This window comes from Theropithecus gelada, chromosome X (genome assembly GCF_003255815.1).
Source record: "Theropithecus gelada isolate Dixy chromosome X, Tgel_1.0, whole genome shotgun sequence".
In the NCBI taxonomy this organism is placed as follows: Eukaryota; Metazoa; Chordata; class Mammalia; order Primates; family Cercopithecidae; genus Theropithecus; species Theropithecus gelada.
This window is the reverse complement of record NC_037689.1, coordinates 59,757,013-59,769,404: the sequence shown is the minus strand read 5'-3', so window position 1 is coordinate 59,769,404 and position 12,392 is coordinate 59,757,013. Positions and strand designations below refer to the sequence as shown.

At 36.4% G+C, this 12,392-nt stretch overlaps 1 pseudogene; it reads left to right on the top strand.

Annotated features, from left to right (window-relative positions):
• LOC112615165 overlaps positions 1–10,321 on the top strand; it is a 164,750-nt pseudogene extending 154,429 nt beyond the window's left edge.
• Positions 10,322–12,392: the final 2,071 nt, after the last annotated feature.

Here is a 12,392-nt window from a genome sequence, read left to right as displayed (position 1 = left end):
CCACATTACTGTGGTAGTCTGTGAATTATCTGGTATTTTCTTTGTTGCTAATTTGCTCTTCTTTCTTCCTTATTCATTTTTAAAATTTTACATATGAAGACTTAACAGAAAGGCATTATTTGCGATTCTTGTGAGATGGGCCATGGGATTGTTTTCCTAAAGGCAGCAATTATATATTAAGCAGTAATAAATGCCAAAAAAAATCCAAGCCACCATGAATATACAGATAAGTACATCATTCCTGCTCTTAAGGAAGATATAGTCTGCCATGGTCTTGAGTACGTAAAACTTCTATATGTCTTCATTCATTTATATGTTCAACAAATATTTTCAAATACTGATTAGGTGTCAGGGATTGCTAGGTGCAAAAAATACGATGTTAAGTAAAACAGAGCTTTTGCCTTTATGGAATACGCATTCTACAAAAAGTGTAGACATTAATCAAGGATTCATATAAACATATAAAATTGCATATGTGATAGGTGCTATGCAGGGGAGGTACATGGTGCTATGAGATCCTTTTTTAGGTATTCAACCTAGTAGAGAAAGTCAGGGAAGATTTATGACAGCAAGTGAGTTTTTGAAGGTTGAGTAGAAGTTTACTAATGAAAGAGGAAGGATCTTCTAGGCACATGGAATAGCATAGGTAAAGTCAAGAAGGAGAGAGGTAAGTAAGATGGCATGAAAGAAAGTCACTATTGATATAACTGTAAAAGATAGGGGAAGGGTGAGACTGGAGAGCTATCTAAGGGCTAGACCTTGCAGGATTTTTTTTTTTCCATCCTAAATGCAATGAAAATCCATTAACCATTTGATTTGTGTTTTAAATAGTCACATTGACAAAAGGGTCAACAAACAACGCAGCTAGCTGTTGGACAATTTAAGATGTTATTGTGCTAGTCCAGGTAAGAAATAACTAAGAGAAATACAGTGGTCATGTTGTTGTAGAAAAGTAGATGGATATGAGACATGTTTATTTAGGTATAAATAATCTGACTTTGTGATGGACTGAATATGAGAGTGAGTAAAAGGAAGGTGTGAAGGATGACACCTAAATTTGAGCTTATGCAATAGGATGCTACTACAATTGACTGAGATAATTGACCTAACAAAGGAAAAAGGAAATATTTGGTGTGGGCAGATCATGAATTTGGTAGTGAGCATCTTTTCATATGTAATTGGCCAAAGCCTCCAGAGCAAGGCTGAATTAAAATCACAATAATATATATTCTTATGCCTCATCTAAACAGAAGAAGAGCTCATCATTTTATTACTACAAGTGGTATTAATATATGTTATAGGTTATTTGTAGATACCCATTAAGGGATTAAGAAAATCCTTTGTAGGCCGGGCGCGGTGGCTCAAGCCTGTAATCCCAGCACTTTGGGAGGCCGAGACGGGCGGATCACAAGGTCAGGAGATCGAGACCATCCTGGCTAACCCGGTGAAACCCCGTCTCTACTAAAAAATACAAAAAAAAACTAGCCGGGCGAGGCGGCGGGCGCCTGTAGTCCCAGCTACTCGGGAGGCTGAGGCAGGAGAATGGCGTAAACCCGGGAGGCGGAGCTTGCAGTGAGCTGAGATCCCGCCACTGCACTCCAGCCTGGGCGACAGAGCGAGACTCCGTCTCAAAAAAAAAAAAAAAAAAAAAAAAAAAAAAAAAAGAAAATCCTTTGTAATTTGACTTTACTAAGATATATTTACCATGAAGATATGTTCAATATTGTTAAATGCAATTTTCTACATCTATTAAGGTGATTGTATTTTTAAAATTTATAATATGTACCAAAAAATATAATACCTCATTTTATTTCCAATTGTCTACAAACTTCATCTTGTTTACCTCTGATAGGGTTAAGACTGTGATAAGATTATTTTTACCTTATGATAGATGCTCTCTTCAGTCTTGCCTTCTCACAAAGAGACATGTCTTCGTATTTTATACCAATGAGAAGAAGATACATTTTTTCCTTACTGAAAAGTAACAAATCTGATCCAGGCACATTGCCCTTCTTCTTGGTCCTTCAACATGCCAGGTAATTTCTAGCCTTAAGGCTTTTGCACCTATTGTTCACTTTGTCAAGGACTCTCTTTCCCTAGATCTCTGAATGGCTAACACCCTCATCTCCCTTGGGAGTCTTGCTGAACGATTTCCTTCTCAATGAAGAATACTCAATCTTTTAAAAATTGTAACCTAACTCACATTTCCACCCCTGGCATTTAGTATTTCCCTTACCTTTCTGCATTACTTTTTCTTACTTTTTTGTTTTCAGCATTTATCATCTTAAAATATACTATGGAATTTACTCATTGATTTTGCTGGTTCTTATTGTATTTATTCTTTTAGGCCTGGAATCTAAGCCGCATGAGGACAGAAGCTTTGGTTGTTTAGCTCAATTTTGTATTCCAAGTGATTAGAACAGTACCTAACACAAAGTAAGATAAATTGCAAATAAAGAAACAACAACAAAACAACTCCAGTATTATATTAGAGATTACACAAACTATGATCCCTTTCCAGACTTCTAGTATCTCTTGGGAAGCAGTTGAGGCTAATTTGCTAATACCAAAGCAAATATATGAATGAGGGGGCACAAAATCTGAGGATCATGTATTTGATCTCTTTGTTTCAGCTAAATATCCAATATTCTCAGAAGTCTCAAGCAACTCTTACTTGCATTATTCTTCCCAGAAAATTTTTTATGTTCATTTTATCTCTTACACGTTGGTACTCACCTTCATACACACCCCCACACACAAACTTAAGGAAATAGATTTCCATGTTCACATAATCATTTCTCTCTCTCTCTCTTCTTTCTTTTCTTTTTTTTTTTTTTTTTTTTTTTTTTTTTTTTTGAGAAGGAGTCTCCCTCTGTCGCCAGGCGGAGTGCAGTGGAGCCATCTGGGTTCACCGCAACCTCTGACGCCCTGGTTCAAGCAATTCTTCTGCCTCAGGCTCCCGAGTAGCTGGGATTACAGGCTCGCGCCACCACGCCCAGTTAATTTTTGTATTTTTAGCAGAGATGGGGTTTCACCATGTTGGCCAGGATGGTCTGGATCTCCTGACCTCGTGATCAGCCCGCCTCGACCTCCCAAAGTGCTGGGATTTCAGGGGTGAGTCACCGCACCCGGCCCTCGTTTCTCTTTTATAAGCCTACTTTTGAGTTGGCACTGCATTTCCACATATATACAAAAAGATAACAATAGCATTAAAATATCATCATGTATAGAATGATCTATTTCTATGTATATTATTTGAAGAAAATAAAAATCCTCTTATACTGTGATAACCACACTTCCTGAGTCATTTTGTATCTTTCACACGCACTTAATGAAGCCAACTGCCTTTAACAGGTTTTTCGTTTCAGGACTAGACTCCTGAGAGCTTTTATTGTTACTGTAATTTTTCAGCTTTTTTTTCCTCTGAGTAATATTTTTAATTTACCATAATAATTGTTGATATTTCTGGGGTACATTGTAATATTTAGATACTTGTATAAAACAGGTAATAATTAAATAAGGGCAATTAGCATATCTCTCATCTAAAATACGTATCTTTCATTTGGGTTGGGAACATTCAAAATTTGCTGTCTAGCTATTTGAAAATATGCAATAAATTGTTAATTACAGTCACCCTGTAGTTCTATGGAACACTAGAACTTATTACTTCTAACTGACTGTAATTTTGTCTCTGTTTAACAACCTCTGGTTATCCTTTTTCCAACACACTTCCTAGCCTCTAGTAACCATTATTCTACTCTCTATTTCAGATATCAGTACTTTTTAGATTCCACACGTGAGTGAGATCATGCAGTATTTGTCTTTGTGTGCCTGGCTTACATCATTTAACATAATTTGTTTCGGGTTCATTCATGTTGTCACAAATGGCAGAATTGTATTCTTTTTGTGGCTGAATAGTATTCCATTGTGTGTATATAAGAATTTTCTTGATTCGTTCATCTTTTTATTGAGAGTTAGGTTGATTCCATATTTTGGCTATTGTGAATAGTGCCATCGTGAACATGGGAGTGTAGATATCTCTTTGATATATCGATTTTGTTTCTTTTGGATAGATATCCACTAGTGGGATTGCTGGATTGTGTGGTAGTTCTATTTTTAGTTTATTGAGAAAGCTTTATACTGTATTCCATAATTTATATTCCCAGCAAGAGTATATAAGAGCTCCCCTTTCTCCACATCCTCACCAGCATTTGTTATTTTTTGTCTTTTTGATGATAGTCATTCTTACTGAGGTGGGATAATATTTCATTGTGGTTCTGATTTGCATTTTCCTGAGAATTAGTGACATTGAAATTTTTTCATATACCTGTTGGTTATTTGTATGTCATTTTTTGAAAAAGTGTCTATTCAGCTCATTTGCCCATTTTAAAATTAGGTTATTTGTTGTTTTGTTGTTGAGTTATATGAATCTTTGCATATTCTAAATATTATTTTTTTCTCAAAGTTTACAAATATTTTTCCCATTCTGTTGGTTTTCTCTTCACTCTATTGATTGTATTCTTCACTGTGCAGAAGTGTTTTAGTTTGATATTGTTACATGTGTCTGTATTACCTTTTATTGCTTGTACTTTTGAGGTTTTATTTAAAAAATCTTTGCCAAGACCAATGTTGTGAAGCATTTCTTCCATGTTTTCATCAATTCGTAATATAGTTTCGCATTTATGTTTAAGCTTTTAGCAATTTTGAGTTGATTTTTGTAGATGGTGAGAGATATAGGTGTAGTTTTACTCTTCTGCAATGGATATCTAGTTTTCTCAGCACCGTTTATTGAAGAGGGTGCCCTTTCCCAAAGGAATGTTCTTGGTACCTGAAGGAAACCAAAACATTTTACCCCCCAAAATACTTTTTTGATATATTTTGAGATGCATGTTCAGAGGACCTGTCAACAGAAGTAGCCCTGAAAATCTGTCTTTTGTGTGGGAAATTTGCATAGGTAGAAAAAAATCTGCATTGATATAGCCAGCCTTTCTCTGAAGCTCTCTGTTGTCTAGATCTAGGAAAGATCTACTGAGATTCTGATGCTATTAAAAGTCTGAAACAAACATTTACTATCTATTCTCTGTTAGGGTTGGTAACTGTGAGGTTTAATATACATAATAAGTTTATCTTTGCTAGCCAGGTCTTTTCTTCTTCACCTCTCATAACCTGTTTTGCCACCATAATATGTTTTGTCATGCTATGAACTTCCATTTATTCTGTAACTTAAATAGTATACAATCTTTGGCCATTTGGCCACTTCTTTGAGTTCTTGTATGATTTTCATGCAGGTAAATACATTTGTATGCCTCTTCTCCTATTAATCTGCCTTTAGTCAGTTGATTTTTAGTGAACCTTCAGAGGGTGAAGTTGAAGTTACCCCTTAGTTCTCATCAGAATTTTGTTGAAAGTTAGTGGGCTGTAAATATGTGGATTTATTTCTGGATTCTCTATGCTGTTCCATTGGCCTATGCATCTGTTCTTATGTCAGTGTCTTGCTCTTTTGGTTATGATAGCTTAATAGTATGTTTTGAAGTCAGGTAATGTAATACTTCCAACTTCATTCTCTTGCTCAGGATTGTTTTGTTTATTTAGGGTCTTTTGTGGTTCCACTGTATATTTTAGAACTGTTTTTTCTATCTCTGAAGAATCTCATTGATATTTTGATAGGGATTGAATTGAATCTATGGATCCCTTTTGGGAAGAAATTAGTATTGTGAGGAATTAATATTTTTGAGTTTTAGTATATGGATATCCTGCCACTTATAATTAGCATTTGATTTAGTAACAATCTGGTTTAGGTTAATGACAACTTAATTTCAATTATATACAAAAACTTTACCTCTATACAGCTTTGTGTTAGTCCATTTGGGCTTTTATAACAAAATACCATACACTGAGTAGCTTAAAAACAGTCAAAATTTATCTGTCACAGTTCCAGAGGCTGAGAAGTCAAATACCAAGGTATCAGCAGATTCAGTGTCTGGCGAGGGCCTGCTTTCTGTCTGATAGAGAGTGCATTCTTGCTACGTCCTCGCGTAGTAGAAGACACAGTAGAGTCTCTCTTAGGCCTCTATTATTAAGGCCCTATTCCCATCCATGAGGGCTCCACCCTTGTGACCTAATCACCTTCCCAAACCACAACTTCTAATAGTATATCCTAGGGGGTAAGAAGTTCAACATATAAGTTTTGGGAGAACAAAAACTTTCAGAACATAGCATACCACCATTACCCCTCACAAATTACATGTCCTTCTTACATAAAAAACACATCTACTCCATCCAAGGAGCCCCAAAATTTTAACTAGTTCTGGCATTAACTCAAAAGTATAAACTTCACAGTCTCATCTACATATCATCTAAATCAGGTATGTGTGACACTAAAGATACAATTGATCCTGCAGCAAATTTTCCTCCAGCTGTGGAGGAACTTTTTAACTTTTCTGAAATGGAAAAAAAAAGTTATGTGCTTCAAAAATATAATGGTGAGACAGGCATAGGATATACATTCCCATTCCACAAGGGAGAAATGAGAAAAAAGAAGGAGATAACAGGTCTCAAGTAAGCCTGAAACCAAAAGTCAAACAACATTAAATCTTAAGTTTGAGAACCAACTTCTTTGACTTGATGTTATACCCTCTTGGACTACGGGGACTCTGGTTTCATCTTCCAAATCAACTAGTGTGAGTCCTGCCTTCCAGACACACTGGGACAGTGGCCTTGGGCCTACTGCTTTGGACAATCTTGCCTCCAAGGCAACTTTGTGTCTAGGTCCTATTCTCTTAGCAGTTCTTTGCAGTGACCCCCATCTTCATGGCACACGTCTGTACCTGACACACATGCTTGCTATTCTCTGAGGCTGAGATCACATGATAATGGCTCTATTAGTCTGGGGCTATGAGAACATTCCCACTCCCACAGCTCCTCTGGGCATTGCCCTAAAGGAAATTCTTTATAGTGGCCCCATACTTTTTAGGACTTATGCACTGTGAGCCTGTGATGGGAGTGGCAGCCCTGACAATTTCCAAATTGTCTTTTGGGTTATTCTTCCTTTGTCTTTGTTTTTTTTTTTTTTTTTTTTTTTTTTGAGACGGAGTCTCGCTCTGCCGCCCAGGCTGGAGTGCAGTGGCCCGATCTCAGCTCACTGCAAGCTCCGCCTCCCGGGTTCACGCCATTCTCCTGCCTCAGCCTCCCGAGTAGTTGGGACTACAGGCGCCCGCCACCGCGCCCGGCTATTTTTTTTTTGTATTTTTTTTTAGTAGAGACGGGGTTTCACCATGTTAGCCAGGATGGTCTCGATCTCCTGACCTCGTGATCCACCCGTCTCGGCCTCCCAAAGTGCTGGGATTACAGGCTTGAGCCACCGCGCCCGGCCTCCTTTGTCTTTGAAAAGAGAGCTTAGATTCTGTTTAGATGGGTGACTGATCTTATCAAATGATCATTTGACCAAACCTTTAGTGTTTTTTCCTTAACATGCTTTCTCATTTTTTTTTTTACCATATAAACAGATTGATAATTTTTCAATTATATACATTCTGCTTCCCTTTTGATTAATAAATTCATCTTTAAGTTATTTTTCTCTTCTTAAATTTTCTAGTGGCAATCGAGAAAAGCCACACCCTCAACATTTTACTTATGACTGTCCTCAGTCAAATATCAAATTTCATCTCTCAAAGTTTCTACCTTCCACAAAACACCTGGACAGAAACACAATTCAGTCATGTTCTTTGCTTCTTTGTAACAAAGATATACTTTTCTCTGATTGTCAGCAATATGTTCATCATTTCTGATTAACATCATTAGAATAGCCTTTAGTGTTCATATTTCTGTGAACACTGTTTGTGACTATTTAAATATTCTCTAAGAAATTTGAGATTTTCATTCTAGCTCTTCTAGTTTTTTTCTAGGCTCTTACTAGAATATACCTTAATGATCTATTCACAGCAATGTAGGATTTTTTGTTTTAGCATGTACCACATACTCTTCTAGCTTCTACCCCTTATCCAATACCACAGCCATTTCCACATTTTTAGGTGTTTGTTATACTAGCACCCTACTTTCAATACCAATTGTCTGTTTAGTCCATTCAGGCTGCTGTAACGTAGTACCATAAACTGGGTGGGTTATAAACAACAGAAATTTATTAATCACAATTGTAGAAGCTCAAAAATTCAATATCAAGGTGCCAGCAAATACAGTGTCTGTTGAGGGCCGATTTTCACATTCATAGGTGGTGTCTTTTCACAATCTCCTCACATGGTGGAAGAGGTAAGACAGCTGTCTTGGGCCTTCTTTATACAGATACTGTTCCCATTCATGAATGCTCTGCTGTCATTATCTAACTACCTTCTAAAGGCTTTTCCTTCTAACCCCTCCTAATACCATCACCTTGGGGGTGACAATTTTAAGATATGAATTTTGGGGGTACACAAACATTCAGATCATAGAAAATATCATTATCTTTCCCTCCTTTGTACTGCTATTAACATAAAAATTATCTTCTTATACATTGTCTGTACCACAGAACAAATTCATAATTAGTACCTTATGCAATTGTCTTTGAAATTAGGAGTAGAAAAATATTACAAATAAAAAATACATTTAAACTGTCTTCAATATTTATCCGCAGAGTTGCTCTTACTGGAACCTTTTATTTCTTTATGTTGGTTTTAATTACTGCCTACTGTTCTTTCATTTAAATCTAAGGAAATCCCTTTAGTATTTTTTGAAGGGTAGGTTTTCTAGTGAAGGCTTCTCTCAGTCTTTGTTTATTTGGAAAATGTCATCAGTTCTTTTTTTTTTTTTTTTTTTTTTCTCAAAGATAGTTTTCTGGATATATGATTGTTTATTGACTGTATTTTTTCTCTAGCATTTTGAATATGCACCATAGGTCTGTGATGTGTTCATTTTTCTTCATTGCTTTTTCTTTTTATTCCTCAGAGTGCATAATATGAATTGATCTATCTTCAGATTCATTGGTTATTATTATTTCTTCTAGTTTCTTAAATATGTTGTTGATTCTCTCTAGTAATTTTTAAGTTATTATAGGTATAAGCTCCAGAATTTCTATTTGAATATATTTTTGTATGTAATTTCTCATTACTGACTTTCTCTATTTGGTAAGATATTGTTCACAAACATTCCTTTAGCTTTTAGACTTTCCTTTTTTCTTCTTGAATATTTTTAAAGTAGTTCAATTAAGTCTTTTCTAGTTAGTCTGACCTATGGGCTTGTGTGGAGACAGTTTCTATTGACTTTAAATTTCTCTGTGTATGTGCCATGCCACATTATTTCTGTGCATGTCTCATGATTTTTGTTTGAAAACTGGACATTTTAAATAGCTGGTGGAGTTGATGATGGACATTGTGATGAAGGAGGCTAAGAGCTGTGACTGCCTGCAGGGTTTTCAGCTGACCCACTCCCTAAGTTGAGGAACTAGGTCTGAGTTGAGTACCCTTCTCATCAGCAAGATCCAGGAGGAGTACCCATATAAGATCATAAACACATTCAGTGTACTGCCTTTGTCCAAAGTGTTAGACATGGTTGTGGAACCCTATAGTGCCACCCTGTCAGTCCACCAGTTCATAGAAAACACATATGAGACTTTATGCCTTTATGATGAAGCTCCCCATGACATCTGCTTCAAAATCCCAAAGCTGCCCACACCCCCCTACAGTGATCTGAACCACCTGGTTTCTGCTACTATGACTAGAGTCACCACCTGCCTGCACTTCCCTGGCCAGCTAAATGCTGACTGCAGAAACTGTTCGTGAGTGTAGTCCCATTTTCCCACCTGTACTTCTTCTTGCCTGGCTTTGCCTCACTGACCAGCTGGGGCAGCCAGCAGTATTGAGCCTTGACAATGACTGAGTTCACCCAGCAGTTATTTGACACCAAGAACGTGATGGCTGCCTGCAACCTTCACCATGGCTGCTACCTAGTGGTGGCTGTCATTTTCAGGGGCTGCATGGCCATGAAGGAAGCAGATGAGCAAATGCTTAACATCCAAAACAAGCACAGCAGCTACTTTGCTGATTGGATCCCCCACAGTGTGAAAATAGCCATCTGTGACATCTTACCACCAAGGTTAAAAATGCCCACCACCTTCACTGGCAATAACATTACTATCCAGGAGTTGTTCAGGTGCATTTCAGAGCAGTTCACAGCCATGTTTAGGTGCAAGGCCTTCCTGAACCCACATGTGAATGAGAGCATGGATGAAATAGAGTTCATTGAGGCTGAGAGCAACATGAACAACCTGGTGTCTGAGTACCAACAGTACCAGGATGCCATGGCTGAGGAGGAGGGAGAATTTGAGAAGTGAACTAGGGAGGAGGTTCACTTCTAGTTGCACCTAGTAACTAGAGCCTTCTGTTGCTGGGTGAAGGGCAAAAGCAGTATGAATTATTTGTTCACTCACAATCTGTTCTGATAGCCATGTCTTACTGTGCATGCACTTGCTGTTCTTCTTGCTACATGTTCACTTCTATCAAAGCATTTTCATAGTTAAACAAAAATATGGCAATTATGAAAATCAGATTGCCACTTTCCCCAGGTTTTGTTTTTACAGTTTTTTGTTCATTTTTGTTATTAGTTTTTATTTAGTTACTCTTTAAAGCTAATTTTGTAAAGCCTGTATTCTTTGTCATGTGTGGTCACTGAAGTCTTATTTAGTTAGCTTAACAGTCATTTAATGATTGGGCAGCGATACATTAAATTCCCAGAATCAATTAGTCTTCCAGTCTTCATAAAGTGTCTCTGTTTATGTGTTCTCAGCAAGGATGTTTACATGTCTGACTTAGCCTGAGCCCAGGAGGCAGAGGTTTTATTGAGTCAAGATCATAGCATTACATTCTAGCCTGGATGATGAGAGTGAAACCATGTCCCACAAAACAAACAAACAACCAACCGAACAAACAAAAAACAAAACAAAACAAAACCCAAAAACAAAACAAACTCATTATAAGCATTTAATGTGTTATCTGCCTTTTTAAAGCTTTTTGATTAGATTATTGTTTTCCCCAACTCTTACCTACAGCCTTAGGCAACCATGATGTTTAACAATTGCCTCTGATTGTTCCTGAGAAAGATGTCAGGGAAAAAGTGCTTGTAATGGGTGAGCTCTGAATCATGTAAAATATAAGAGCCTTTTTGAGTAGAGAGAATCTTCCAGGAAACTATCAGATGGATCAAATAATAATATATCCCTTGGAATGTGTTTTTAAAAGTGCTTCACTCCCTCTCTGTCTCCTCTGTTAGCTGTCAGGCTGCTGTTTTTTATCATAATGGCAGGTTGTTGATTTTCAAGGCCCTGGAAGAGCTGATGGAAATAAAGGTTCCCCAGATAGCTGCAAGTCATTGAACAATTTTCAGAGTTTTAAAAATGTTAATTTTGTCAATTTTTGCTAGTGTTCTCATTAATTATATGGAGGAGAAATTTTGTGTAACTTCCTACTTCATCGTTTTGTTGTTGTTGTTATTACCTTACTATTTCTTTTTGAGTCTGTTTTGGTATGATATAATTTTCTACAAACTGATGCATTATATATAATACTTTAAAACTTAAAATTGTGCATAATTTACTCTAATATTTTTAATCTCTGTATCTGCAAACTTGTAGCCTTTTCCTTTCATAATATTGTTTATTTTTGCTGTCTGTCCTTTCTTGTTGATCAGTGATTTGTCGATTTTATTAGTTTGTTTTTTAAATAAACTTGTGACTATTTGGTCCTATCTACTCCATTTTTTAATCTTCTAATTTATTAAGTTCTGCTATCTGTTTTTTTTGTTTCCTCTATTTCTTTAGATTTCATTTTTTTTTGACTTGACTTTAATGGTTTTCATTGGATTCTTAGCATAAGTCTATAATATTTTATTTTGGATTATACATAAAATCTATACATTTTATTCCAAATACTGTTTTAATTTCACCCAATTAGTTTTGACAGTTGATATTTTTATTTTATTTAAAATTATTTTAGATTACTTCTTCAACTCATGAGTTACATAAAAGTGTTAACAATTTTTTTCTGAATTCTTCTTTGTTGTTTATTTCTCAGTAATTGTGTCATTGTCAGAAAATAACATTTTTGTCACTGAGTTCTTTGAAATTTATCCTTTTTATAATTTCAAATATTATTTTAGATTTAGAGGATACCTCTGCAGGTCTCTTATCTGGGCATATTATATGATGCTGAAATTTGGAGTATGATTTATTCCATCACCCAGATACTGACCATAGTACACAACAGTTAGTTTTTCAACCCTTGTGTCCCTCCCTTACTGTTCTTCTGAGACTGTGTTTTTAAAATTATATCAGTAAGGGAAATCTGATGCAGCTTGTTCCATCTTGCTTCTGACTTCCCAACTGTCCTTGCTCATTCCTGGGCATAGGC